This window comes from Sorex fumeus, unplaced genomic scaffold (assembly GCF_029834395.1).
Source record: "Sorex fumeus unplaced genomic scaffold, SorFum_2.1 ptg000013l, whole genome shotgun sequence".
In the NCBI taxonomy this organism is placed as follows: Eukaryota; Metazoa; Chordata; class Mammalia; order Eulipotyphla; family Soricidae; genus Sorex; species Sorex fumeus.
The window spans coordinates 25,912,053-25,939,902 of record NW_026606070.1 but is presented as its reverse complement, the minus strand read 5'-3'; the positions used below and the strand labels follow the sequence as shown (position 1 = coordinate 25,939,902).

General features: G+C 35.2%; 1 pseudogene; it reads left to right on the top strand.

Annotated features, from left to right (window-relative positions):
* Positions 1-22: 22 nt before the first annotated feature.
* On the top strand, positions 23-14,278 carry LOC130020600 (60 kDa heat shock protein, mitochondrial-like; annotated as a pseudogene).
* Positions 14,279-27,850: the final 13,572 nt, after the last annotated feature.

The following is a 27,850-nucleotide window of genomic DNA, read 5'->3' as shown; positions in this document are numbered from 1 at the left end:
TTGGCCTCTTTCTTGAGTTGCCATGGAAACTCTGAACTGTCATGGAGCAGCTGGGCGTGATAGTGATAAGGTAAAGAATTATAATGATCAGATAATGAGGGAGAGTTCTCTCAGTGGTCTCAGGTCTGACTTAATGCTTGCTCCTACTGGTTTTAACATCAAGAGAGAACTTATTCAAAAACTCCTGTAAAGCCTCTTTACCACGTAAATTAGGATCTGTTCTCTGGCTTAGAGCCTCGCTACCAGTCAGTCTATTAATATTGTTTGTCCTTCTCTGACCTATCTCAATGCACTCATGACCTCAATACACCTTTCACTATCTATTTCCAAATACTTGAGAAGCAAACTGATACTTAGATTCCATTTTTCAGAAATACTGATGATCTCTGGACTCTGGACTAGTACTTATGTACATTTTATGAAAGGTCAAAGATACGGATTCAAATCTTCTTTCGTTTTGTCAATAAAATTGGGGGAAATTGAGAAAGTCATCTTTCATACCTCTTTCTAATCCAAGTATTGAAATGATAATAATTATGCATACTTATTAGAGTGGGCTGGAGCAACAGCACAGCAGGTAGGGTGTTTGCCTTGCATGTGGCTGACCCAGGTTTGAGTCCTCCGTCCCTCTCAGAGAGTCTGGCAAACTACCGAGAGTGCTCTGCCCACATGGCAGAGCCTTGCATTCTCCCCTTGGTGTAGTAAATATGCCAAAAACAGTAACAACAAGTCTCTTACTGGTGCCCAATAGAATAAATTGATGAACAATCAGAGGACAGTGCTACATTGCTACAGTGCTACTTGTAAGAGTGGGATAAAATAAACATAAGCACTGAAACAGAATCAGTAAGCAATAAAATGTTGCTATTAGTGTTTCCTTCATATAATGCAGACAGGCTACCATCATCTCTTAAAAGGCTCATATTTCCTTAATTTTCAAACAGAACATTTACAAATTTTTCAAATGTTTTTCTTTGGTATTAGAAAATACCCTAAACAAGCAAGAAAATTGGTGATTTAGTTGCTCTCACAGTTGAGATTGTCCCAGCAGAGAAAAACATTTCTTAGTTCTCAATTCTATTTATTTTACTTCAAACCTCCTAATACCCTCTGGACTAGCCTTTTTCATTCCATTCTCAATCAAAGACCTGCCCTTTGAAGAGCACCATGCCTGACTCTGATGTTATGTATGAATATTGTCAAGTCCACATCTCCCAGACTATTAGGTCTTTTTCTTGTCACGTGGCTGGGCCAAAGTTGGCAGAAATAGAATAGTCATGAATTGGTGTGACTATGTAGTCAGCAAAATGATAGTTCTTCTGAATTTTTACCTTATTTTCTATGTCCTTTGGTCAGATCTTATTTGTAACGGGAGGTTTTCAACTTCAGTTTAATACAAGTAGAGTTCAAATTGAAATAAATAATGGAGAATTAAATAATTAAAACCCAAGCACAAAAATTTTTAAGTCTACAACTGAACCTCGGGCTGGAGCGATAGCACAGTGGTAGGGCATTTGCCTTGCACGCAGCCAACATGGCCGACCCGAGTTTTATTCCTCTGCCTCTCTCGGAGAGCCTGGCAAGCTACCCATGATCTATTTGATATGCCAAACACAGTAACAACAAAGTCTCCAATGGAGACGCTGCTGGGCCCGCTCGATAAAATCGATGAACAACGGGAGGACAGTGACAGTGACAGTGACAACTGAACCTCATGGTGTTTCACTAATAAAATTTTTTTAAAAATAAATAAATAAAGGAGAAATTTTATCAGTTTACTCACATGAAAATTAGTCAGGCAAAACAAGATTCAGTAACTGACACAATATTCCCCAGGAACCAATGTCTCTGACTCTTCATTGAGCTCAATATGACCAGTATTCATTCAAGAGTCCTCTTAGGAGACTTAGAGCAAAGTTACTTATCTTATAAAGACACACATTTTTGTACTTTATAGTAAAGGAAAAAGTAGCTTGTATCTTTTCATATATATATATACATATATACATATATGGTTGTTCATACATATTCAAATTTTCTATATTCCTTATTTCGATTGATTCAAGTTAAATTTCAGTGGCCAGGAGGAAGCTTTTCAGGTAATTTACCCCTCTTAGATAAAATAGCCGAAGATGGGTATATTGAATCGTGTTGACAGAAAAAGGAGAAGTGGAAGAGGTGAGACAATTGACAGATGTCTGCTACACTTTTAAAGAGTTTATTTGATAATGTCAACAGAAATATACCTACATTCAACGAAAGTGGGGCTAGTTTCTGCAGGAAATAGCACTTTCCACATAACTGAAGGGAATGCTATAGGAATTTGAATAGTATTTGTGTGTGTGTGTGTGCCTAAGGCATGGGGTATCTTTGGATATTCATCACAGCAGGATGCGGTTACATAAATAAAAACTGAAGCAGTTGCTGATCAAGTTAAGAGGATTTTGCCATGTCTAATTGGAAACATTATTTTAGTTTCTCCTAGAAATGTAATAGTCAAATATATCAGTGACACTAAGAACACTTAAGTTTCTGTTTTTAGAATTTACTAAGTTCTAAAATGATGGATTCTGTTAACAACCCAAAACAAAACAAAACAAAACAAAAACAAATGAACATAAAGACAAACTTGCAGTTCTGGGAAAAACATCTATTGATAATGCAACTGGTACATCCAAATGTGTTTGGTGTCAGGAAAGTAACCCAGGACCACACAATAGAGAGCCAACCAGGACCACAAATGTAAGGCATGTGCTTTAATACTTGAATCACATATAAACTTTAGAATCAGTTTGTTAATATGCTCACAAAAATGACTAGAAATTTGGTTGGGATTATAATGAATCTATGGATCAGTTTGGGAATACTGGATTTGGGAAGACCTTCCACCTTAACAATATCTATATTGCAAACATATATTATACACATTTTGTTGAATTTGTACATTGGTATTTCACCATTGCATGTGTTAATATACACATTTACATTTTAAGTTAAAATTCTGATTTTTATTGCTGATATTTACAAAAGTGATGGACTATTTTTGTATAGAAATTTTGTATTCTGAAAACTTGCTATCATTTTCTATTAGTTTCAAAAGTAATTCTTTTCTGTTATTTATTTATTAAAACAAAAAACTGTATCTGGTAATATCCTGGGTCAGAGCTTGGGGGTCATTCTCTGAGTAGGGTAAGAGATCATGCAGCATCAAAAACTGCATTCAGGGTCTTACAACTGCAAGAAACTTGCTCTACCACTGATTCCTATTTTGGGGCCCAATTCCAAGAAGACTTTTTTTTTAGATTTATTACATGCATTATCCTGTCATCTATGAAATAAGTTTTTATTTTTGTTTCATAATTTGTATATTTTTTTTGTTTTGTAATGGTTTTTGCATTAGCTAGTTTTTCTGAAGTTTAAAAATAAATAGCAACAAGGAATGTTCATGCCCAATACTTGATTTTAAGTAGGCTATGAATTTTTCATTGTTAGGTATGATGCCACTCATAGGATTTAGGGCAGATGATACTATCCCTTTTTTCCTATACACATATTATATATATATATATATTTAAATATATATATATATATAATGATTAAATATTGGGATTTTGTCAAATGCTTCTTTTTCTGTACTATTCATATTACTATGTGATTTTTCTTTTTATTTGTGTGATGTGATGGATTATATTACTTGATTTTCATATGTTGAATCAGTCTTTAATACCTGATACCATATAAGGTACTGGGGACTGAACTCAGGTTGACTGCATGCACAGAAATTTTTTGATCCTCACACTCTTGTTTCTGATCTGGTTCTTATGAAAGCAGTTCACAAAAAGGCTCTATTGATACCAAGTTGGCAAGTTAAATTATGACTAAATAATTGTAAACAGAAGACAGTAAGACCTTATCAATTTTAACTGTTCTAGCTCAGAGGAAGGCAATCAACGTTTTTATTAGCAGACTTAGAGTTAAAAAAAAAAGAGACAAGAGTAAATGTTTCATTTTACTTACAGTATGACACAATTTAACATTTGCTATGGAACTCCCAAAAAAAGCATAATTAAAAACTGTGGAAGAGGATACTATTTAATAAGTAGTCATTAATCTTCTAGAAGGGACAAGATTATTAAAGTATTTTGGCATATTGTTGGCATTTTTATTACCAGTTGTTCAACTAAAGATTTTGGCTGTTTCCAGGCTCTCTATTTTCCTCTACGGTGTGTGAGGATGAAATATGTGGGCATAACTGGTAGAGTCATAGACTTGATGAAGATGAAGGCTGTTAAAGGTTATTCTGTGTCAGTTCCTCTCCTTTCCCCTAGTATTTAATCAATAATATGTTTTAGAAATGTAGGGGCCAAAAAGGTTCACAGTGAAAAATACAATATCTATAGAAAATCGAAGTTGGAATATATAGAGTTACTATATGTTCTTCCTGCTCACAATTTTCCAAGGTGATGGTGATTAGGATGAGGTTGTCAGAGTTAGTTCTTAGGATTCACTTCCAGAGTACTGAGAAAAGTGACTATTGTTTTGTTTGGCAGTCTCCTTCTGATAATATAAACTTTCACTACCAAATTTATGTTTCTACAAGATCAAAGGGTCTGGTAAATGGAATAACTGTGAGTATTATAAAGATGAATATAATACAATAGAAATTTAATATGAATCACAAAACAGTTTAATATTTTCTAGATTCTAGTTCTTGGTAGAAAGTGAAGATAATGCCATTAATATATATGGTTGAATTCATTATCTTCAAGTTAATTTAAATTCAAACTTGATTACTGTCAATTATTAAAATGTTTACATTGGAAATATTTATTTTCACTTAAGCACAACTCATGTGAGACTGGTGATATTTGAACTGTGCAATTCTCAAAGCTACCATTTTAACAGTACATCTAAAGACTTTTTCATCCTAGTTTTCCTTGCTTATCCTCTGAGATTTTTATCTGAGAAAATAAAGATATATTGCGATTTAAGTATGATCATAATGTGGTTTTCTAAATCGCCTTGCTGAAATTAGAGGCTTTTATGCCTTTTATAGTAAGATTTTTAAAATATTTCCAATAAAAAACAAAGTAGTCAGAAATTACATGTAGAGAAAAATGGCATCACGGCTCAGTTAAAATATGCTGATTTCTGAGTTATTCATCACTGCTAAATTACTGCAAAGTTATTATTTTAAACTGCTAAAACCAAATGTTCTATTTTTTTGGTTGTTTTTGTTGCTATAACAATGAAAGTATGAACACTAGGTTGAGTTGTTCCAATACTGTCTGAAATTTTAAAGCCCAATTTAACGAACCAGAAACCACATTTCTCCTCTTTTCTCATTGACTTAGATAGTCACTGAGAACTGTCAACCTGCTGACTCTAGGTATTTTCAAGTCTGATAGGCAAAAGGTGAGTATCGCCATTGACTAACCTGTCAAAAGCACTGAACTATTTTTTAGATGCTGACACTTTATATGCTTTTTCTCCTCTTTTGTCCTTATAGTCTACTCTCTAGGCATTTTATATATTGTCTTTCAAAACATTTCTGCAGGTGATGCCTGAAATTGCAAAGTCTCTGTAGGATTTAATTTGGTCAATCCAAAATTAGAGCCGTCCTTCCTTCCTCCTTCCTTCTTTCCCTCCCTCCTTCCTCTCTTCTCTTTCATCTATTTTTCACTTTTTATCATTACTACCATGCTATTGGGCTCAATGACACAAGTGGTTTTCTTTTTTATATGATTTACTCTATTTCTCAGACATGATTGTTTTTTATATTCTTCTTAATGATCTTATTTTTTTGCTATCACTTCCTATTATTTCACTAGTGTCAACAAGGTTTATAATTACCTACCGATGCATTTTTATGATGTTACTTGAAAATTTTGGTTGGGAAACATACTTTCAATCAGCCAAATGCATCTTGTGTTTGGATCTTTCACTAAAAGATGTGAAAGTTGTGAGTTTTCTGATTACAGGCATACATTGTGGATGTGTGTGCTTGTGTGTGTATGTGTGTGTGTACACGCATGTAAAACACAAATGTGTTTAGAAAATACTATAAATATTTGGGGTACTATGTTATGCAAAAGTACTACATCATATGCAATTTTTTTTTCAGCAGGCAGTTACCCTCTTTCAAAGTTAGTACTTCACCGGTTCTCCTGACATCACTTTTTTTTTTCTTTTTGGGTCACACCCAGCAATGCACAGGGGTTATTCCTGGCTCTGCACTCAGGAACCACTGCTGGCATTCATTGGGGGACTATATGGGATGCTGGGAATTGAATCGGTCACCTGCGTGCAAGGCAAACTCCCTCCTGTACTATTGCTCCAACACAACTAGTATCACTTCTGGTGAATACAAGAGTGCTTGTCTCACACATTTTGACAAAATATTTTGCTACTGGATGGTGGAAGATCCCGCCAAACTCTGCTTTCAACTTGGAAAGGGTTCATAGATCATTCATACACCCATCTTCTTCCATTTTTTCAAGTCTCTATAGTGTTTTTCGGTTGCCAAACCAAATCTCTGCTGAAACTCTGACAGAACTCTGTCAGGTGAAATGGAGCACGTTTAGCATCTTTGGTTGAGTGTGTAAGGAAGCACACTCATATAATTCTGTTTGTAGAATGATATTGGCTGTTTATACTATGTGGGGAAGGGAAAGTCAAATCCAGTGCTATACAAACTCTAAATTGTCCTCCAAGACCTTTTAACATAACCTTCAACCACATAGATAAAAGAAACCATCTTACCCACGATTATATGATGTTGTTTAACAATATCAGTTTTTGCAATGTAATGTTTCCCATCAACTGGCTGAGTTAATCACGGGAAATGACGTGTCTGATATAATTGCACGAATCTTTAAATTCATCTATTCATTCTGGCTGGTATGCAAATAGATAGTCAGAGGTATTCAAAACCAAGGAATTTCACACATTGTATTTTTTCCTGATTTCAAAATCTGAAAGGGCACTGTGCAAGAACCATATAATATTTAGAGACTGTAGATGTTGTAGTTGAATTTATAAGAGTCACTGTACAAGAGACTCAGAAACTTCTGAAAAATTTTTCAGAAGCTCAGTGGTTATCTTTGTTGAGTGCCCTTCCTTGGCCTTTCCTAATCCATCCATAGCACAACACTTTGCATAAGGTAATCTTGATTTGGTTAGCTAAACTTTTTCAGGTCATTGAATCATTGCCAAAATTTAGATTAGAATATTCCAAATCTCAGTGCAATTTAAAAAAATTAATGTTTGTTTACTGTGATAAGAGAATGTGACTAAGAAAAAAAACAAAAAAAGATGATCAATGGAAGTAAATATAATTTTAGGCTGTGTTGAGAATGTGATTTTGAGTTATATGGTTAGCTTATTGAGATTCTATGTAGCACTGCAGCACTGTCACCCCGTTGTTCATCGATTTGCTCGAGTGGGCACCAATAACATCTTTATTGTGAAACTTGCTGTCACTGTTTTTGGCATATTGAATACACCACAGGGAGTTTGCTGACTCTGTTGTGCGGGCAGGATACTCTTGGTAGCTTGCCGGGCTCTTCAAGAAAGATGGAGGAATCAAACCTGGGTCGGCCATGTGCAAGGCAACCACCCTACCCTCTGTGTTATTGCTCAGTTCACTGAGATTCTATAATTATATACATTTATAATATACATATATGTCTAAAAATATTATAGATGCAGATTTTATCATTGTGGTTCCCTGTTATTACAAAAGTATTAATAGAGCCAAAGAGAAAATTAAAAGAAAACTTGAGTGGATTTTTTCCTTCTTTGAAAGTATGGGCTATAATAAGTTCTATTATAGCACAGTGGGTATGGCGTTTGCCTTGCATGCGTCCGGCATGGTCGACCCAAGTTCGATTCTTCTGCCTCTCTCAGAGAGCCTGGCAAGCTATCAAGAACATCTCACCCTCATGGCAAAACCTGGCAAGCAATCCATGACGTATTTGATATGTCAAACACTCTAACAAGTCTTACAATGTTACTGGGCCCACTCGAGAAAATCAATGAACAACAGGAGGACAGTGACAGTGATTAAGTGAATACCTCTTTAGGAAAGGAAGAAAAACTTGCTAAAGGAATCTCCAGATACCTTTCTTGCTTACGTGGAAGGATAAAGAGCATAAAAAATCTTAACAGAAAAAGTTAAGATTTCAGAGATGTTTATCCAAAGTTTAAGATTTACGAGAGTATTCGATATGCCAGACACAGTAACAACAAAGTCTCCAATGGAGACGTTACTGGGCCCGCTCGAGCAAATCGACGATCAACGGGAGGGCCTTTACCTTACCTTACCTTACCTTTATAATAAAAAAAAAGTCAGGCTTTACTAGAAGAAACTGTAATTTTTAGTGTAAAATGAAAACCATAGTTGCATAAAACTAGAAATAAACTTTGCTTGCAAATGAATTAGTATTGTTCTTAAACTCAAAATTGAAATCAATCAAGAGTGAAATGCTAAAGTGTCATTTATAAGATATTTCCTCACAATTCCTTTTACTTGAATTACATTTAAATCCTGAGTTGTTTTCTTTGAGAGAAGGTAACATTTACTGAATGCTCTGGGTGGCATTTGCAGTATACCATTACTGAAATCCCAAGTCATAGTTATAAAGAAAGGGTCAATCAAAAAACCATTTTCAACCCATTTACTGGTATGTATTGCATAATTTTCATTACTTTTTGTTTCCAAATATATGACTTTCGTCCAAGCTGTCAATAGTGAAAAGAGAATGAAAAGCAAAACAAAATATGTTATGAAGTAAGAAAACAAGATTTCAAGATGGATTTTTTTGTTGTTACTAAGTATATACTACCTGGTAGAATTGTTATAAGTATTACCATAAATGAAATCAAAACTATTATCAGGTGTTGGATAAAAGACATGTATACGGGCATAAACCCTATATTTATACTATAATTGTTTTAGAAATAAAGTACACAAAATATGGCAGAAAACTATTTCCTGAGCACATACAGATTTGAGTTAATCATTCCCTTTCCAATATATATGTCTATGGGTTGTTACTAAAATTACTGTAGACAAAGAGTGCCAAATGCAGTCATATATAGGATAAGTAAGTGAAAATGTGTATGAAAATAAATTATGTCAGCTACATACTTTCAAAATGAACTCATTTTCTTTCTTATCTGAAATGGCTTAAACTTGACTTTATAAGAAAAGATTGTATAATGCTTGGATCATAACCATTATATATCTATATATGTTATATATAGATATATTTATATATTTAAATGAAGAATTTAAATATCTTAAAATAAAGAATTTTGAATAAAAATAAGCGCTATAAATATATAAAAGCTATCAAAATAATGGGGCTATTTATTATGTAACATATTTTAGTATAATTGTCTAGTTTTTGAAAAAATAAAGTCAAACTCTTATAAAAAATAATTCTGAACTCAACAAACCTTGAAACAAAAACAGATATCTATTAGTTAAATTATGGAGGAATATCCAGATTGTTGCAAGATTGCAAAAGTGTTGCTTTTCATGCAACATGGGCTGGAGTGATAGCACAGAAGGTAGGGTGTTTGCTTTGCAAGCAGCCAATATGGCTGACCCAAGATTGATTCCTCCGCCCGTCTCAAGAGCTAGGCAAGCTACCGAGAGTATCTCTCCCTCACGGCAAAACCTGGCAAGCTACACAAGACGTATTCAATATACCAACACAGTAACGATTGTCACAATGGAGAGGTTACTGGGCCCTCTAGAGCAAATCGATGAACAATGGGAGGGCAGTGACAATGACAGTGACATGCAACATAAGTATATTTTATGAAATCAAATTCAAAATACAAAATCAGGGAGGTAACTTGAAGTCCTAGTGCCCATGAAGCTGTTTTCACTTTCACTTTATGCTGTCTTTCTCCAATAAAAAAGTACATAGAACCATAATAAACTGATAGTTAAGAACTATAGTCAAACACAAAATCTCTATGTGGCTTCCTGCTGCCAAACATGGAATATTACTCAGTCTTCAATCCTCTCATTCATTTTAACTCACAGAAAACCTAAAAGTTCATTTTTAGTATTTTTTTTTAAAAAGTCTAGTGAGAAACAAATTGCAAACTCATCTCATCTATAGTCTTAAATTTGTTTCCTGTAACTATGTGTGTTCTGCTGATGCCATAGTAGAGAGTCCTAGGAATAAAATCAATGCTGACATTTGTCTGCAAACTATGTGCAATGTCTGACAAGTCATGCAATTTTCTTTACAAAGTGAAAAAACAGACGTTTTGATAAATGAAATGATTATCTTCATGTCCTTTATGCTATCAAAGCTGTTACTTGCTAGCCTTCATCTTCATGAAGGAACTCAGCTGTTCATAAACTCTTTTTTAATAAGGAATGGCAAGGCATGTAAAAAATGATCATTATACTTCCTTCACTGGAAAAAAAAATCTTGACATGATGAAGTGCTCTAATCGATTTCAGTCTCTCTTTGTTATAGAGAAATCTATTAACCTATTGGGACCTGTGTGGCCCTAAAGGCCAAAGAAGCATCATTGCTGATTGAAGAAGATCCATATTTTTTGTTTGGCAAACTTACCCAAATTAAAGCAATATAAAAAATTACCATTTTCCTCCAATTTCTCCAGAGGCATGTTTTTCTCTCTCTGTTCATCTGAGTTAAGGGTTTTAATTGCTCAAAGTAGTCAGTTTCAATGTTTCCCAGAGTATCTAGAGATACTTTGGTAACTTAATTTTGAGATGCTACTCAAGCTATGAATATATTCTCTTTGGCAATTTCCCAAATAGTACCCAAAAGAAAGAAACTATGAGATCTGTCACAGTCTTCTTGATTATATCTTTCTTGGAGAGTCAACCAACCTTTTATTCCCAAAAAGAGAAAATGTTTAAAAAAGTAGTAATAATTACATAAATTCTTTAAAATAATCTCAACATTGTCCTATTAAGTAAACTCAGTATGATTGATGACTTTATTGTTTGTTTTTGGTCCTGGAGAATAAACTCAGACAAGTCAAGCATATATTACACCAATAAAATGCATCCCTAGTCCCTAACTGAGAGTTTTCATAAAAAATAACTAAAATTTCTATGAACCTATCAAATAACAAAGCAATTAATACTCTTCTATTTTATTTTATATAAGAAATGATCATATATTTATAAGTATGGGTTATATAAATATAATACTACTACACATAAATATCTATAAAATAATGAATAATCAACTTTGTAATAAACTGTATGTCAAAATATTTGTTTACATATGCATATTGATGGGGTTCAGACAGCAGGTAACAAATCATAGAGGAAAAAATATATACATATATATGCCTTTCAGAGAGACTGGTGAGCTACCCAGAGTATCCTGCCCACACGACAGAGCCTGACAAGCTATCTGTGGCATATTCGATATCCCAAAAACAGCAACAACAATGGGTCTCATTCCCCTGACCCTGAAAGAGCCTCCAATACAGCAGCATTGGACAAGATGAGTAAGGAGAGGCTGCTAAAGTCTCAGGGCTGGTGCAAATGGAGACGTTACTGGACCCTGCTTGAGTATATCTATGAACAATGGGATGACAGTGATGTATAATTAAAAAAATTAATTAGCTTCTGTAATAAAATTTTTGAACAAATATTCCTAATATGAATATGCATAATTCAAAAATGATAACATCTTTCTCATGTAATGAAAGATAACTTATATCCTAGAACTTCAGAGATAAACTTTGGAATGCCAAATATGATACTTGAAATATTTTCTCTGCTTTGGAAATCTTTTTGAGATTCTTTTGAAGTTACTTTCTTAGTAAATGGTTTAGAAGCATTATCCCTTTCATATATTTTTCTAGTAGCAAGACATAAAAGGGCATGGATTTATATCTTGCTATAAAATTAAAGTTTAGGGAATATTTTATTAAATTATATTTATTAATATAAACATAATTTTAAATGAGTTCTTTACTTTAATAATTTCTCAATATGCTTCCTGATTTTATGATTTATTTACTCACTTAAATATTTTTTTAAAAATCAGTAATTTTATACCCTTTTCATTCTTTACTGAAATTCTCTGTCAGAAGGCACTTATCAGTAAGGTCTTTAAAATATTGATAGAGTATGGTAGCTATCTAATTATAAAACATGACAGCTATGATGGTAGAACAATGTCATAGACACCCTATTTTTTGTCAGGTACTAAACCTGAACATATATAGTTCAGAAGACAGAGACACTTCAAAGCACCTTGAAAATCACATCATCATTGTTTACATTTTTCTCCCCCTATTTGTTTTTTGTCAACAATAATATAATGAATGATTTCACATATCTATTTGTCTGATTTTTCTCTGAATACTTTGAGGATGCTTTAATACTGAATTTTAAACTTTTGTGCTTTGAAGTATATTGATCCTGGGTTTATATACTATGGAATCACCAAGTAGAATCAATAAATTCTAAATACACTGACCTTAATGACTCCTGAAATGTTGAAGGTGGTAAAGTTGAAAGTCATTTATTAAGAATAATACACTGAAGAAGATATTTAATTTTGGAAATGGGTGGATATTATCATAAAAGTCCATGTGTATGCCCCTAACTTGCTGCCAACAGCCTGTTTTGCTGCCCTCTGACCCTGCCGCTGTCCCATTGAAGTTCTTCAGTGACCTACATTTCTTCACCACATCAGATCAGGGTCCACGGCACTGGCTCCTCATGTAAATTGGCCAAAGGTGGTTCAGATATGTGGGCACTAATGCTTCAAGGTACAAAACTTCAAGCTGATGCCTAGCCATTATGACAGGTCCGAAAAGAAGAACAGTGATTTTAAGCAGAATCAGGGAAGTCCTAGAGAAACCGAAGATGGTGTGACTGCTGCTAAGTCCATAATACCAAATATAAAAACAGTGCCAAACATGGTCAAGATGTTGCCAATAACATAGAGGAAGAGATTGGGATATTGCCATTCCTGCTACTTTCCTGGAATGATATATTTCCAAAAAGGACTTTGAAAAGAGTAACAAAGGAGCTAATGCAGAGGGCACAGAAGAGGTTCTGTTCATATGCTAGCTGTTGATGCTACAACTGCTGAACTCAAAGACATCTAAACCACTGATAACCAACTCCTGAAGAAATTGCTCAGGTTGCTATGATTTCTGAAAATGGAGACAAACAAATTGGCTACATCATTTCTGATGCAATGAAAAAGATTGAAAGGAAGGGTGTCACCACAGTAAAGAATTGAAGAGTTAGAAATTACTGATAGAATGAAGTATGACCAAGGCTATATTTTCCCATATTTTATTAATACTCAAAATGTCAGAAATGTGAGTTCCAAGATACCCCTGTTCCAATGAGTGAAATAGTGTTTAATCCATTATACCTCTTCTTGAAACCAACAACACTCATGGTAAACCCTTGGTCATAACTGCTGAAGACCTTGATGGAGAAGCTCTTCAGTTTTTACACTTGTTTTAAACAGGTTAGAAGTTGCTCTTCAAGTTGTAACCCAAATTCCAAATTTTGGTGACAAAAAAAGAATCAGTCTAAAGACACGGCTATTTCTATGTATGGTGCTGTATTCATAAAAGGTTAGTCTCTCAATATTGGGGATGGTCAGCCACATGACTTAAAAAAACAAAAGTTGGAGAAGTCATTGTAATCAAAGGTGATGCCATACTCGTGACAGAATAAGCTTGTAAGACTCAAACAGGAAAACATATTCAAGAGATCACCAAGCAGTTAGATATATTCCAATAGTGAATATGGAAACAAAAAATCTAAATAAAAGTCTGGCAAAACTCTCTGATATGGCTGTGCCAAAGGTTAGTGGGGAAAAAGATGTTGAATTGAATGAAAAGTGTTACAAATAAACTCAATGCTACACAAATTACTATGGATGTAGGCATTGTTCTAAAGGGAGCCTTACCCCACTTCAGTGCATTCCAGACTCATTAATGGCCACTGATGAACATCAGAAAATTGGCATACCAGTTATTAAAAGGACTCTCAAGATTTCTGCAATCACTTATGCTAAGAATGCAGGTGTTGAAGGATTATTGATTATAGGGAAAGTTTTTGAAGAATTCTTAAGAAGTTGTTTATGATGTTTTAACTGGAGATTTTGTGAATAGGATAGCAAAGGAAATCATTTCAACAAACATTCTGAGAAATAATTTACTAGATACTGCTGGAGTGACACCTGTGCTAACTAGAGCACAGGTTGTCATTATTGAAATTCCTAAGGGATAAGAGGAAATGGAGAAGGCTGGAAAGGGAGTAAATATGTTAGGTAGTATATTCTATTTCATAGAATAGTATGTTGCCATCACTAATGAACTGTAAGAGATACCTTCAGATAAGTAAGTTGAAGGACATAACTGAAAAAAATGGCTGGTTTATGTGAAGAAAAACCACTGTAATCTTCAGATAACCAGTTTTAGTTGATACCATGTATTGATTTACTGCTGTTATTGTTCCTACAAATAATTTACTTCACTTAATCACTTAATCACTTAATCCCCGTTATTCATCGATTTATTCGAGCGGGTGCCAGTAACGTCTCCATTCATCCCGGTTGCGTGCTAGCGTAGCCCAATGGTATCTGTTCGTTTTAGGAACATGTAGAGCCTCAAACCGATCATTTAGGGTCTTGACGAAGAAGTCTGACCATCTTATAGGTGGGCGTCCACGTGATCTTTTGATGTCTCGTGGAATCTAATCAGTAATGGCTCTAGTCCAGCGGTTGTCTGTAAACCTCATTACATGTCCAGCCCATCTGATTTTTGATGTCTTGGCAAATGAGACAGCGTCTCTGATTCTTGAGCGTTGACGAAGATCAGAACTCCGGATTCTATCTCTCATTTGAGTGAATCGTGATATTCCAAGCATAGTTCTTTCGATTCCTCTTTGAGAGACCCGAATAGTGTTCTCATCCTATTTTCGTAGGGTCCAGGTCTCTGAGGCATATGTTAATGCAGGAAGAATAGTGGAATCAAAGAGATGTGCTCGTAGTTGGAGGTTCTTTGTCCTTTTAGTTATTTCTTCAATGCTCTTGAAGGCATTCCAAGCCGCTCTCTTCCTCCTGCGTAACTCAGGTGCCAGGTCATTCATCATGTTGATTTCTCGACCTAAGTATATATAACTGTTGCATTCGGACATGGTGGTTCCATTGAGAGTGAATGGAGCGTCAGGAACAAGGCTGTTTCTCATAAACATTGTCTTCGTAAGATTCAGCTGTAGTCCAACCTTTCCACACTCACGGTCAAAGTCCGCAAGCATTTGTGCCGCTTGGCTGATGTTTGGTGTTATTAAAACGATGTCATCAGCAAAGCGGAGGTGGTGTAGTTGCCGACCATCTATCTTCACTCCCATGTTTTCCCATTCTAGTCGTCGCATGATGTTCTCGAGGGTGGCACTGAAGAGTTTTGGTGAAATGGTATCACCCTGCCGAACCCCTCTCTTGATATGGATGATTACTTCTTTGTAGAATGGTGAGATCTTGGTAGTGAATCCGCAATAGAGCTTACGAAGGATCCTGATGTATTGAGTTTGTACGCCCTGATTGGCTAGGGCTTCCATGACTGCTTCCGTCTCAACAGAATCAAAGGCCTTCTTTAAATCAATGAACGTTAGACAGAGCGGCATCTTGAACTCCCGAGATACCTCAATGAGCTTGGTTATTGTGTGGATATGGTCGATGGTACTGAATCCTTTTCGGAATCCAGCTTGTTCACATGGTTGTCCTTCATCTAGTGTTCTGCTAATCCTATTCAGGATGACTCGAGTGAATAGTTTGTAGATGACAGACAATAGGCAGATTGGGCGATAGTTGCCAATGTCGTGGATGTCTCCTTTCTTGTATAGTAGTACAGTCTTGCTGGTTTTCCATTGGGATGGAACCTTGCATTCAGACAGGTAGCGTGTGAAGAGTCGAGCTAATGTATTGATGAGTACTGATGGTAAGTTCTTCAGGTGTTCAGGTCTGATCTTGTCTGGGCCAGGTGCTTTTTGTTTCTTTACCGACGAGATGGCATGTTGGATTTCGGAAGGGAGAACATTGGGAACGACATATCCATCATGTGGTATGTGGTATGTGGGCAAGTGGATGTGGCTATTAAAGAGATCTGAGTAGAATTCATGAATAATCTTCTCCATTGCCCTTCTGGAAGATGTGATAGATCCATCATGATGTTGGAGGGCAGTCATCTTGGTTTTGTAGTTGGTGAAGGACAGGCGGGCATTACGAATGTTTTTCCCAGCTTCTGCTGCATCTACCAGTACTGCTGCTCTCCTGTTTTTGAGGTCATCCTTGATGGCTTTTCTGCACTGTTTTGCCAGTTCGGACGTTTGCTTGTGGTTGCCTGAGGCACGTGCCACGCCACGTTGGCGAATAAGTTCAAGAGTGTTCGAAGAAAGACGGTTTTTTGTGGTTATCTCTCTCTTGGCATTCCTTGCACAATCATGGAGGTGCTGAATCATTCGATCATATTCCTCATCAATGTTGTCAATGACGGCATCTTCCCATCTTCCAACAAGCTCCCGGGAGAGCACAAGGCAGAGTCTCCTACCCTGTGTCTGACTATCCTCGCCAGGGCCCAACAGCTGAAGACTTCCAGGCCCCAACCAAGGCCTTACTGGAGCCACTCTCCACACACTTGGATAAGCCTCAGACATAACCGAACTGGCAGAGGAACCCAGGTGTGTGGGACCCGGGACTGAGATCTCTAAGCCTGCACGGTTTGGGACTGGACCTGTCAGTAGCTAAACAGTTACACCCTCCAACTGCCGTGTAACCCCAACAAAGGCCAGGATCCAAAGATTATCACAACAAGCTCCCGGGAGAGCACAAGGCAGAGTCTCCTACCCTGTGTCTGACTATCCTCGCCAGGGCCCAACAGCTGAAGACTTCCAGGCCCCAACCAAGGCCTTACTGGAGCCACTCTCCACACACTTGGATAAGCCTCAGACATAACCGAACTGGCAGAGGAACCCAGGTGTGTGGGACCCGGGACTGAGATCTCTAAGCCTACACGGTTTGGGACTGGACCTGTCAGTAGCTAAACAGTTACACCCTCCAACTGCCGTGTAACCCCAACAAAGGCCAGGATCCAAAGATTATCACAACAAGCTCCCGGGAGAGCACAAGGCAGAGTCTCCTACCCTGTGTCTGACTATCCTCGCCAGGGCCCAACAGCTGAAGACTTCCAGGCCCCAACCAAGGCCTTACTGGAGCCACTCTCCACACACTTGGATAAGCCTCAGACATAACCGAACTGGCAGAGGAACCCAGGTGTGTGGGACCCGGGACTGAGATCTCTAAGCCTACACGGTTTGGGACTGGACCTGTCAGTAGCTAAACAGTTACACCCTCCAACTGCCGTGTAACCCCAACAAAGGCCAGGATCCAAAGATTATCACAACAAGCTCCCGGGAGCACGCGGCCGCATTTGCGGCCGCGCGACTATTTATTTAATAATTTTCAGGATACCTTAAATATCCTTAAATATCCAACCCACACGGCAGAGCCTGGCAAGCTATCCGTGATCTATGCCAAATAGACCAAATTGATATGCCAAATCCAGTAATAAATGGATCTCATTCCCCTAGCCCTGATTATGCAGAGTCGAGAAGGATATGGAAGGAGAAGCTGATAAAACACCAAGGCAGACATGGGCTGCCAAAACGCAGAAAAACAAAAATGATTGTCTGTACTTTTAATGCTCGTACGCTGGCATCTGCTGCATCCATTGAAGACCTTATGGTACAAGCACGAAAGATCAAGTACGACATCATTGGTCTGACCGAAACGAGAAGACATCAATCCCATCATGCTGTTTTCGACACTGGAGAAGAACTGTTCCTTGGAACATGTGATAAAAGAGGCGTCGGTGGTGTCGGTATCCTTGTCAACACAAACTTAGTCACAAGCATTGATTCATTTGAATGCCTAACAACCCGAATCGGACGATTACACTTGAATAAATGTGGCTCACTACCGGCAGTTTCTATCTTTGTTGTCTACGCACCAACATCCAGTTATGGTGAAAAAGAAACTGAGAAATTCTACATGGAGCTGGAGAAGTTCTATAAAGAAGATCACACCTTCTACAAGATCATTGTCGGTGATTTTAATGCCAAGATAGGACCAAGAAGATCAGTCGATGAACTCCACATCGGAACCCATGGCCTGGAATGGAACGAACAAGGTGACAGACTGTCTGAGTTCATCATGTCAACCAAAACCTTCCATGGTAACTCACAATTCCAAAAGGCTGAATCTAAACGTTGGACATGGGAGTCTCCCGATGGACGGTTCCACAATGAAATAGACCACATCATATTCAATCGGCGGTTTTGCCTAACCGATGTTGCTGTTGTCCCAAAATTCCAAACGGGATCAGACCACCGTCTTCTTCGTGCAAAATTCTACCTCACAGAACGAGGAGAAAAGAATGCAAGGTTTAAGAAGAAGACTCCCAGAACAACCACCAACTGGGAACTCTTTGGCTCTGTTGCAGCAACATGGGAAGATGCCGTCAATAATTTACTTATTTTGTAAAAAAAATGACATTAGTGCATATCTTATAACTGAATGCAAGAGCCATATAGCAGTGTACAACTTTTAGCTTTACTCCTGAGATATTTTTACTATTATTCTGTTAAGCTAAGAAATTTAGTGCTTGAGTTAAATACCAGATAAGAAGTTAAGAAGCAGGATTTCTATGAAGAGTAAGAAAAATTGTGTGAAAAGTAAAAAAAAAAGCATATAATTAATCCTTCTGTAAATAATGTTTAAAGTTTAAAATAGGATACATGTACACAAAGAAAGCTAATAGACTGATACACAAAGGGCAAATATATAAAAAAATAAAATATTTTCAAAATTTAAAATATATATCAAACACTATAGGTATAAAGAAAAGGTAATATAATATTATTATAATTAATTTATGGAGCTCTTCCAGCAATGTTGAGTACTCAAAATTATTTTAATTAAAATCAGAATCGTTCCAATGACGCCACCTGTACTGACTTAATATAGTCCCAGTGATTCTAACAGATGCATTTGCAAGAGAACTAAATAAGTAGCATCAATATTGGGAAGGAACACCTAGTTTATCCACTAATATTACATCCCTTATATCAAATTCCTAGAAAACGAGAAATTTTATCAAAAATGCTGCCAGAAAAATAAAATAAGTTGATAATTTTCAAGTGTTTAAAGTAAATGTAGTCATTAAATTTTGTGAGAAATATATCAGAAATAAAAATTCTGAAAATATTCCATTTACAATGCAGCATAAACTCTCAAAATTTAAATATCTGTTATAAAAAGATTTGAAATGTCTTTTAAAAATTTTAGTAAAGAATATAAAAGATGCCTGAACATATGACAAGATACTGTTTATAATAAAACATTCTTTTAGATATACAAATTCTCTAATTTATTGTAGGTTCACAAAATAATTTCTCCATTCCCCTTGAATAAGTTACTTCAATATTTGTGTTAGAGTAATATATTCCAGTATGATAAAAAGATTAAAAGAGAAGCAATAAGTGTCAATAAATTATTAATTAATGACATGATTATTTGATTGGAATTAATTAATTGGAATTGCATTGCTTTGGAATTCAATAGAACAAACCCACAAAATATCATATGCAGTTCAGATCTCAGTTCTAGAAAGATACATTAGATGAAAAGCTTTATTTTAGAACAGTGGTGGAGGGTCATGAGCACTTTGGTGGTGTAATAATTTTGTTTATCAAATCTATACATTTTAACAATATTATAACTAACGAATCTGTTAAATAAAATAAGATAAAGTGCTATTTCATTCAGTGAGAGACATATGTCTCAATGTTTCGACTTGGAGAGTTTTATATATCTATCTACCATATCTATCTATCATCTATCTTATATACTTTTCTTCTACACGATAGTAAGAACTAACATATTTTTCAGAGGAAAACATGTACATGTTATAAAATAAAGTGTAGAGAAATCTATTATTTTCATATAAAATCCAAATCTATACTTGCTTAAATGCAAATGAAGAATATTTTACTAAAACTAAAATCCTAGAAACGATTAAAGAGATATATGATTAGAAACAAAACATATATTCTTCAGTCCAAAGAATATCAAATGATAACAATCTAGATACTGGATTACATAAGAACCTCCTAGCTCTTTGCAAATCAACAGCAAAAAACTAGTATAGAAATATGCCTAATAGCTCAGATAAAGAAGGGAACTCCAAGTAAAGGGTATTTGGAGGACCAGCCTGGGTTGGTAGATGTGAACCGAATGTAGATTATAGATCAAACAATGGCCACTCAACACCTCTAGTGCAAACTACGACACCCATAAGGAAAGAAAGAACAAAAGGAAATGCCCTGCCTCAGAGGCGAGGTGGGAGGGGGTGATGGGGTAGGGGTGATAGGAGGGATATTGATATCATTGGTGGTAGAGAATGGGCACTGGTAGAGGGATGGGTACTTCATCATTGTATGACTGAAACGCAAGCACTAAAGTTTGTAAGTCTGTAACTGTACCCCATGGTGATTCACTAATAAAAATTTTTTTAAAGAAAGAAAGGAAGGAAGGAAGGAAGGAAGGAAGGAAGGAAGGAAGGAAGGAAGGAAAGAAAGAAAGAAAGATGCAATTTCTCGCCCAAAGGGAGCACATGTTAAAGGTGAAACGTGTAGTATTAATGATAGTGTTGGCTAAACAGTGGTAAACCAGCTCTGTCCAGGAGAAAAACGATGAACCCTGGTTACATGGATGGGTACCAAGGTTGTATTGCCCTCAGTCATCATCCCAAGCTAAACACCTTTTATTACAGGAGGAGTAACTGGAATGTTAATTAAATTGTGATTATCCCACACAAAAAAGAAATATGCCTAATATTGAGTAAGTAATTGTGAGAAGCATATTTTCAAATAGATAAGAGACATGTAAAAATTAGTTTGATAATAATAAATAAATTCTATTTAAGTACTTTAGTGATATTTATATGCATCAGTCTGTAAAACAATTTAGTAAAGAAGCTAACTTTACCAGCTGGAGGGCTGAGAAAATGATTCTCAGTGTGGTAAAATTTTAAAATATAAATTATGTGAAAAAACTAAAAATACATAAAAATTTCAAATTACTTAACTATCATAACAAATCTAATAGTAGAAATATATCCATAGAAGAACAAAAATATAAGGTAAAATATGAGAAATGTTTATAGAAATATATACAGCTCTATTATTCTTAGCTATGTTTTCTCATATAGTGCAGTATTAATGATAGTGTTGGCTAAACAGTGGTAAACCAGCTCTGTCCAGGAGAAAAACGATAGTAATAGTCACAGAATAATATTTGATAATTTTTAATATTTAATACATTAATATTTTAATACTAATCACATTAATATTTGATAATTTAAAATATTTTAATCCCTCTATATTGACTTACAATTTAATGCACTCTGTATCATTTAGTATTTAATGTTGAGATTCAGGAAAAATTTAAAACTTTAATGTTTTTGAAAATTTAACATGAATATTCTCTTTGCTTTTGTTTAAGGGTAACATCCAGTAATATTTGAGGATGCTGTGGATTGCCTCCAGTAGTTTACTGAGGACCATATGGTGCCAGAGGTAGAACGTGGAGATCCTACATGTAAAACAAATGTTCCAATTCTTTAAAGCACCTTGGTAATGTTGAACATTTTCTTATAAGGATGTAAATTAAGTAGAAACCTGGGACCATGAAAATATGTGTATGTCATTATCAGAGCTCACACAAGGAAAAGAGGCGATCAAAGAATAAAAAGTTGAATCAATTATTTTTGTTAAATTTTTGTTTTTTAAATTTTAATTTATGCATATTTAATTAGTGGGTGTAACATTGATTGATAATAATATAATTATGTACATGTCAGCAATACAATCTTACCACTCAATGCCTACTACTTTAATATGACAATATCTTCCCATCAGTGTCTATAGAACCTCTTCACATCTATGACCACACCTCTTTGGTAAACTTGGGCCTGATATCAAAGACTAAAGGTTTGTTTTAATTATATATTTTTTGGTTCCAAGATTGCTTTTATCACATAACACATATAAGTGTGATATTCCTGTGTTTGTCTTTCTCTATATAACATATTTCACTTAGCACAATCCCTCTAGTTCCATCCAACTAGCAGCAATCTGCAGGATTTCATCTTTCCTTATAGCTGAGCTATATTCCATTACGTAATATATACCATGATTTCTTTATTGACCTTTATTAACAATTATTTGCAAATAATGGCTGGAGCGATAGCACAGCGGATAGGGCGTCTGCCTTTCACGCAGCCAACATGGCCGACCCGAGTTCGATTCCTCCGCCCCTCTCGGAGAGCCAGGCAAGCTACCGAGAGTATTCGATATGCCAGACACAGTAACAACAAAGTCTCCAATGGAGACGTTACTGGGCCCACTCGAGCAAATCAATGATCAACGGGAGGGCCTTTACTTTACTTTTTAAATAGTTCTGCAATGAATAGTACAATAAAATAATGGAGAGACTTCATTCCAGACCAAGCCAATCAAGTACAACTGAGGAACAGACAATCTAATCATTGTCTCCATACTGCTAGCAAAGATTTTCCCAGCCTGACTAAGCTCACGATAGGTAACTAATTCTCTGACTTTTCTGTCCTGAACTCTCCAAAATTACAGTGCCAGTGTCAAGTAGGGTCAGGACTACTCTCATTACTTTTTTTTTGGCACTAAAATGTGTTGAACCTCGTGCTAGAGTATTGCACAGTTCCTCTGAGTGGTAGGTCTTGTTTCCTATTGCACCACATCCATATCAGCATGTTGTGTTGCCAGCATTTGGTGTTGCCAAAATCTATTTGGACAATAGATTTTGTCCATTCTGGAAAACAGATCTTAATTTGAAGTGCTGTACTATAATTTCTTTGATGAGTTTTGATATGGAGAATTTTTCCATAGGTCAATATAACCATCTGCTTATCTTCTTTGGAAGAGATAAGCAGATGCTTATCTTCAGTTCAGATGCTTAGACCATTATTTTCTTTTCTGATTACAGACCGCTGCGTGTATTTTTATAATAGTCATACATCAAAAGAACACTTTTTATATTATTCTCTTTGCTACAACATGTTCTTTCATCATGAACTCAATTGACTCAGAGATTAAATCAGAATCATTATGTCTATGATAATAATAAAAAGCATCCACCTGGAAAAAAACGTGCTAGCATATTATAGAATAACAAAATTATAAAATGTATATAATTCTCTGAAATATTCAGACTTCTCTATCATATAATTTGAATCTAATATAATTAAATATTTCACTATTCTATGTGAAGTTGGAATATGTCATAGTGGAATAAAACTGTGGGTTATACTGAATTTTCAGCATAGCCCTTGTGTTATTAGGATAGTTACAGTTGCTAGGAGAAATTCTGAGAGCATTTTTTTTAACTTCTAAAAATTTTCATTTTCAAAGGCCAGGTTAGAAACATATGGCCATTAAAATTATAAGTTGGATCACAAATTGCTGTCTGCAATGCAAAATTTAAAATAAAAGCTGTTTCTTATTTTGGAAAAAAGTCTTTATTATAACTATATAATACAATGAACACTTTATTTACAGTGAAGAAAATAGGAGTTTTGCATAGATTATGAATACTATATAATATGATAAAATCTTTATTTACAATTAAGAAACAGATTTTATATAGATTAGGGCTAGTGAACAGTCTCTGGAGTCAAGAGACCTGTTTCATCTTGTCTTTAAAACAAATGAGCCACCTGGCATTAAAAATCCTGAACATTTATTGCTTATGCGTTCAATTATCTTATAACCTAGCTTACTTTGAATAGTACTAGTTCACGCCTCACTCCCAGTGAAATAATAATAGCATACCTTTCATACAAAAGTAATGTTTTGGGATACTATATTGCAATCATTATAATACACATCCATACATACTTTAGTCTCGCTCTGAAGTCTATTGTGAACTTCATAAGATCACTGTATTACTGTCATACCATTGTTCATCAATTTACTCGAGTGGGCGCCAGTAACATCTCTATTCGTCCCAGCTCTGATATTTTAGCAGCTTCTCCTTTTCCAATGCTGCCATATTGGAGGCATTTTCAGGGTCAGGGGAATGAGACTTGTTATTGTTGCTGTTTTTGGCATATCAAATATGCCACGGGTAACTACCTGTGGCATATTCATATGATATAGGTCATTAAATTTTAGCGTATACACAGATTTTCTGAGAACTGTTACATGTACTTTGTATTACAAATAAAGCATTGGGTCCTTTTACAATGTTTCTTGTTCAGTGGCTATTTAGTGCTATGAGGTTTTTTATTTTCAGTTCTAAGGTAAGAGTGTGTGTGTATGTGTGAGTGTGCATGTATGCATGTGATGGCCTTATTGAGCTTTGAGCCAAAGACAGAAATGATGTCACATGTAAGTAGGAGCTATTTTTGGTTGGCACAATGCAAAGCAATCATTTAAAAGTACCTGATCTGCCAGTCTCATGTAGTGATCTTTTCCATGCTATGGTGATCTTCTCCTTCCCTGATGGTGATAATGAAGCGTACAAGATACATGTAACTTTGTTATTTTAACCCAAAGCTAGATTTAGTCTGTCTGAATGCTATATTGTTATTCCACGTCACACTTTATGAAAAATTTAATCATCCCATTTTAATTTCTAAAAACATAATCATGTGCTAATGTGAAAGATTATTTAGAAGAGCACCAATGGCAGCAGAGTTTCAATTCTTTTTACAGAATTGTAGATAGGATTAGAGGGTAAATATGTTTTTTCTTTTCTTGGAAGTAATAGTGACTACAAAAATAGTAACATGTATCCAATGCTGTGAAATAAGTAAAATAAAGACTAAAAGTACTCATTGATTTTAGTTACTGACAGGCAATTCTGTGCCTAGTAAGAATGACTTTGTGAAGAGTTTAAAAGTTTAGTCAATGATAATAGACACAATCTAGATAAGTAGTATAAATCGGTTTTTGAAAAGTTTTGTTGTGAATAGATAAAAAAATAATCAAATGATAGAAAGAAAAACACAAAATACTGGGTGGGGGTAGTTTTAATTGTGTGATGATCAAAACATTTTTCGACCTTTGAAAAGGTCCAAGATATATAAGATATATCTGGTCCATTAACCAGAACTTCAAGAGAGCATCCAAATAGTGGCATTCATGTTTATTCTAGATGCAGAATTATAAAAACTACTGGCAAAGTAAGTTAAAATTCTATGGAAGGAAGCTGATGGAACTTAATTGTCTTTGAAAGATAGGAAATTCAGTACTAAAGGAATCCTCAGATTTCCAAAGAGTGTGGCAGCACAACTGAATAAGAAAAGACATTTTTTTTTACACATTGTAAGTTCAGGATAGAAAATAAATTAGTGCATATAGTTCTGTTTATATGAGAAAGAAAGCTGGCAGGGTTTGCATCTGATAAAAACTTCTATTTTTATCAGTGCAGTCAAGGAAAAGTAATATTCTGAGGAAAAAGATATAAGGAGTCAAAGGTTGACAGAGAGCTAAGCTACTGCAGAAATATTGTGAACTCTGGGCAATATTGAAGTTCCTTATAAACCTGCAAACCACATATGATAAACTTCTCAAAGATGTGATTTTCCTTCAAAAATGTCCAGCTACCGTTTTGTATTCATGAACAGAGTTTCTGATTGGGTTGCCTTTGGATGCAGGATTTTCCATGTGTTTTGATCAAAAGCGGCAGCACAGAGATATGTATTATTTTAATTCATTTTTCTTAAATGTAGACACAGTCATTTAAATTATGGTACTTAATAGAGTTTCAGTTAAACAGTGCTTTTACTCCACATTCACCACCAGTTTCAGCATACGCTAACTAAAACTCTTTTCTTTTGACCACCACCCTAATCCTTTCCTTTTATAAACTTTAAAAAGATTATTTCAGTTTGGGTCATATGTTTACAATAATGCTAACATTAGAATAATTTTAATGTTTCTGATGCACAAATTACCTTAAATCCCTTCAATAAATTGCTCAATATCTTTTGCTTATGATTTATTTTTTTTTTCTAGTCCACAAAGTAAAATAAAGAGCCAGGAATAAATCCTTAGCACCATGCGATGTGATGTGCCCATCCCACCCCCAGCCTCTTAAAAAAAATCACTTAATCACTTGGCATCTCGTTACTCATCCATTTGTTAGATCGAATACCAGTAATGTCTCCATTCGTCCCTATAGCATGCTAGTGTAGCCCAGTGGTGTCTACTCGTTCTAGGAACATGAAGAGCATCAAACCAATTGTTCAGGGTCTTGACAAAGAAGTCTGACCATCTCATAGGTGGGCGGCCATGCAATCTTTTGACATCCTGTGGAATCAAGTCAGTAATGCTGTAGTCCTGCAGTCATCTCCAAATCTTGTTATGTGTCCAGCCCATCTGATTTCCGACGCGTTGGCAAATGAGACAGCATCCCTGCCTATAAAAAAGAATTATAAAGAAAATGTGACTTGGCAGAGAATATTGTATAATATGTTTTTTTTCTTTATGAAAAGAGAGACTGACTTGCTAGCATTCTTCAGAAAGATATTTTCATGCATTTAGAAAGTTCATTTTCATGGAAATTTTATGGTTATGTTCATGGCTAGAATAATAGTAAAGCTTAGTTTGGAAACTGACTTTATGCATTGATTAATGACTAATGGCAGGGGATTTTGGGGAATGCTGCAATGAGAAGAAGGTGGAGTTATATAGTCAGACATGAATAACTAACAGGAGCAGACTCTGGAAAATAGGAAGAACAACTACCTGCTGAAATGGCCTCAGAGGGCTATGAGGACATCAGATAGATTTTGAAGGATATAGGTCTGAAACAGCCACCTGCAGTAAAAAAAGGAGATTTTCCAAATTCAGTTATGATATGAGTGGGTTAGAGAACAACACAATTACAATCAAGTAGTGAGAGTTGAGAAGATATATGGAAGCTATAAATTCTAAGAAAACTCCTTTCAGGAGAACTTTAACGTTAGTACTGCTATGTATTTGTTAAATGTAAGTGATTTCTCCTTCAGAGAAGGATGGGTTATTTTATTATATCATCTTTAAGCAGCTTTTCCATTACTATAAAGGGCTATTCACATCTTGTGAAATTACCTTTGATTTAAAGCTACCCAAAGTAGTTATGTGATACTGTGATGATATAGGAAGTAATAGAAATCAAACAAAAATTTGATAAGTTTCAGGAGTGTCTAACAGGTTCTATCTATAAGTTATATATTCATGGTAATAATATCTTATTAACTGTAAACTGTTTTATTTCTATGATTTTATTTTTCAGAAGTCAATACATAAATAATGGCAATGAATATCACTGGGTGATTTTATAGTAACATAAAGCTCAAAATTCTCCGGTACGTGAAACCATTTGTGCATAGACATGATGTTTCTATCATAGTTAAATAAAGATTATAACAGTTAATTGGACATATTTTATATTTATAATGGTCTATTCTTTCCTTTCTATAATGTTCCCTGAGATCTAAAATATAAACATTAATTCAAACAATCCTACCTACTTGAAATAATAGTTTCAATTAAGTTAATTTAAATGAGCATTTATTTGCAATCTATTTTTATTATAGTTATTTAAACCTTAAGTATAGCTTATTCAAATATCACTATGCATTTTTGTTCACAATAGGCTATTTGAACAGGCAAATGGAATGTGAATTATTACTAAATCTCAAAAAGACTAACTGTAAACTG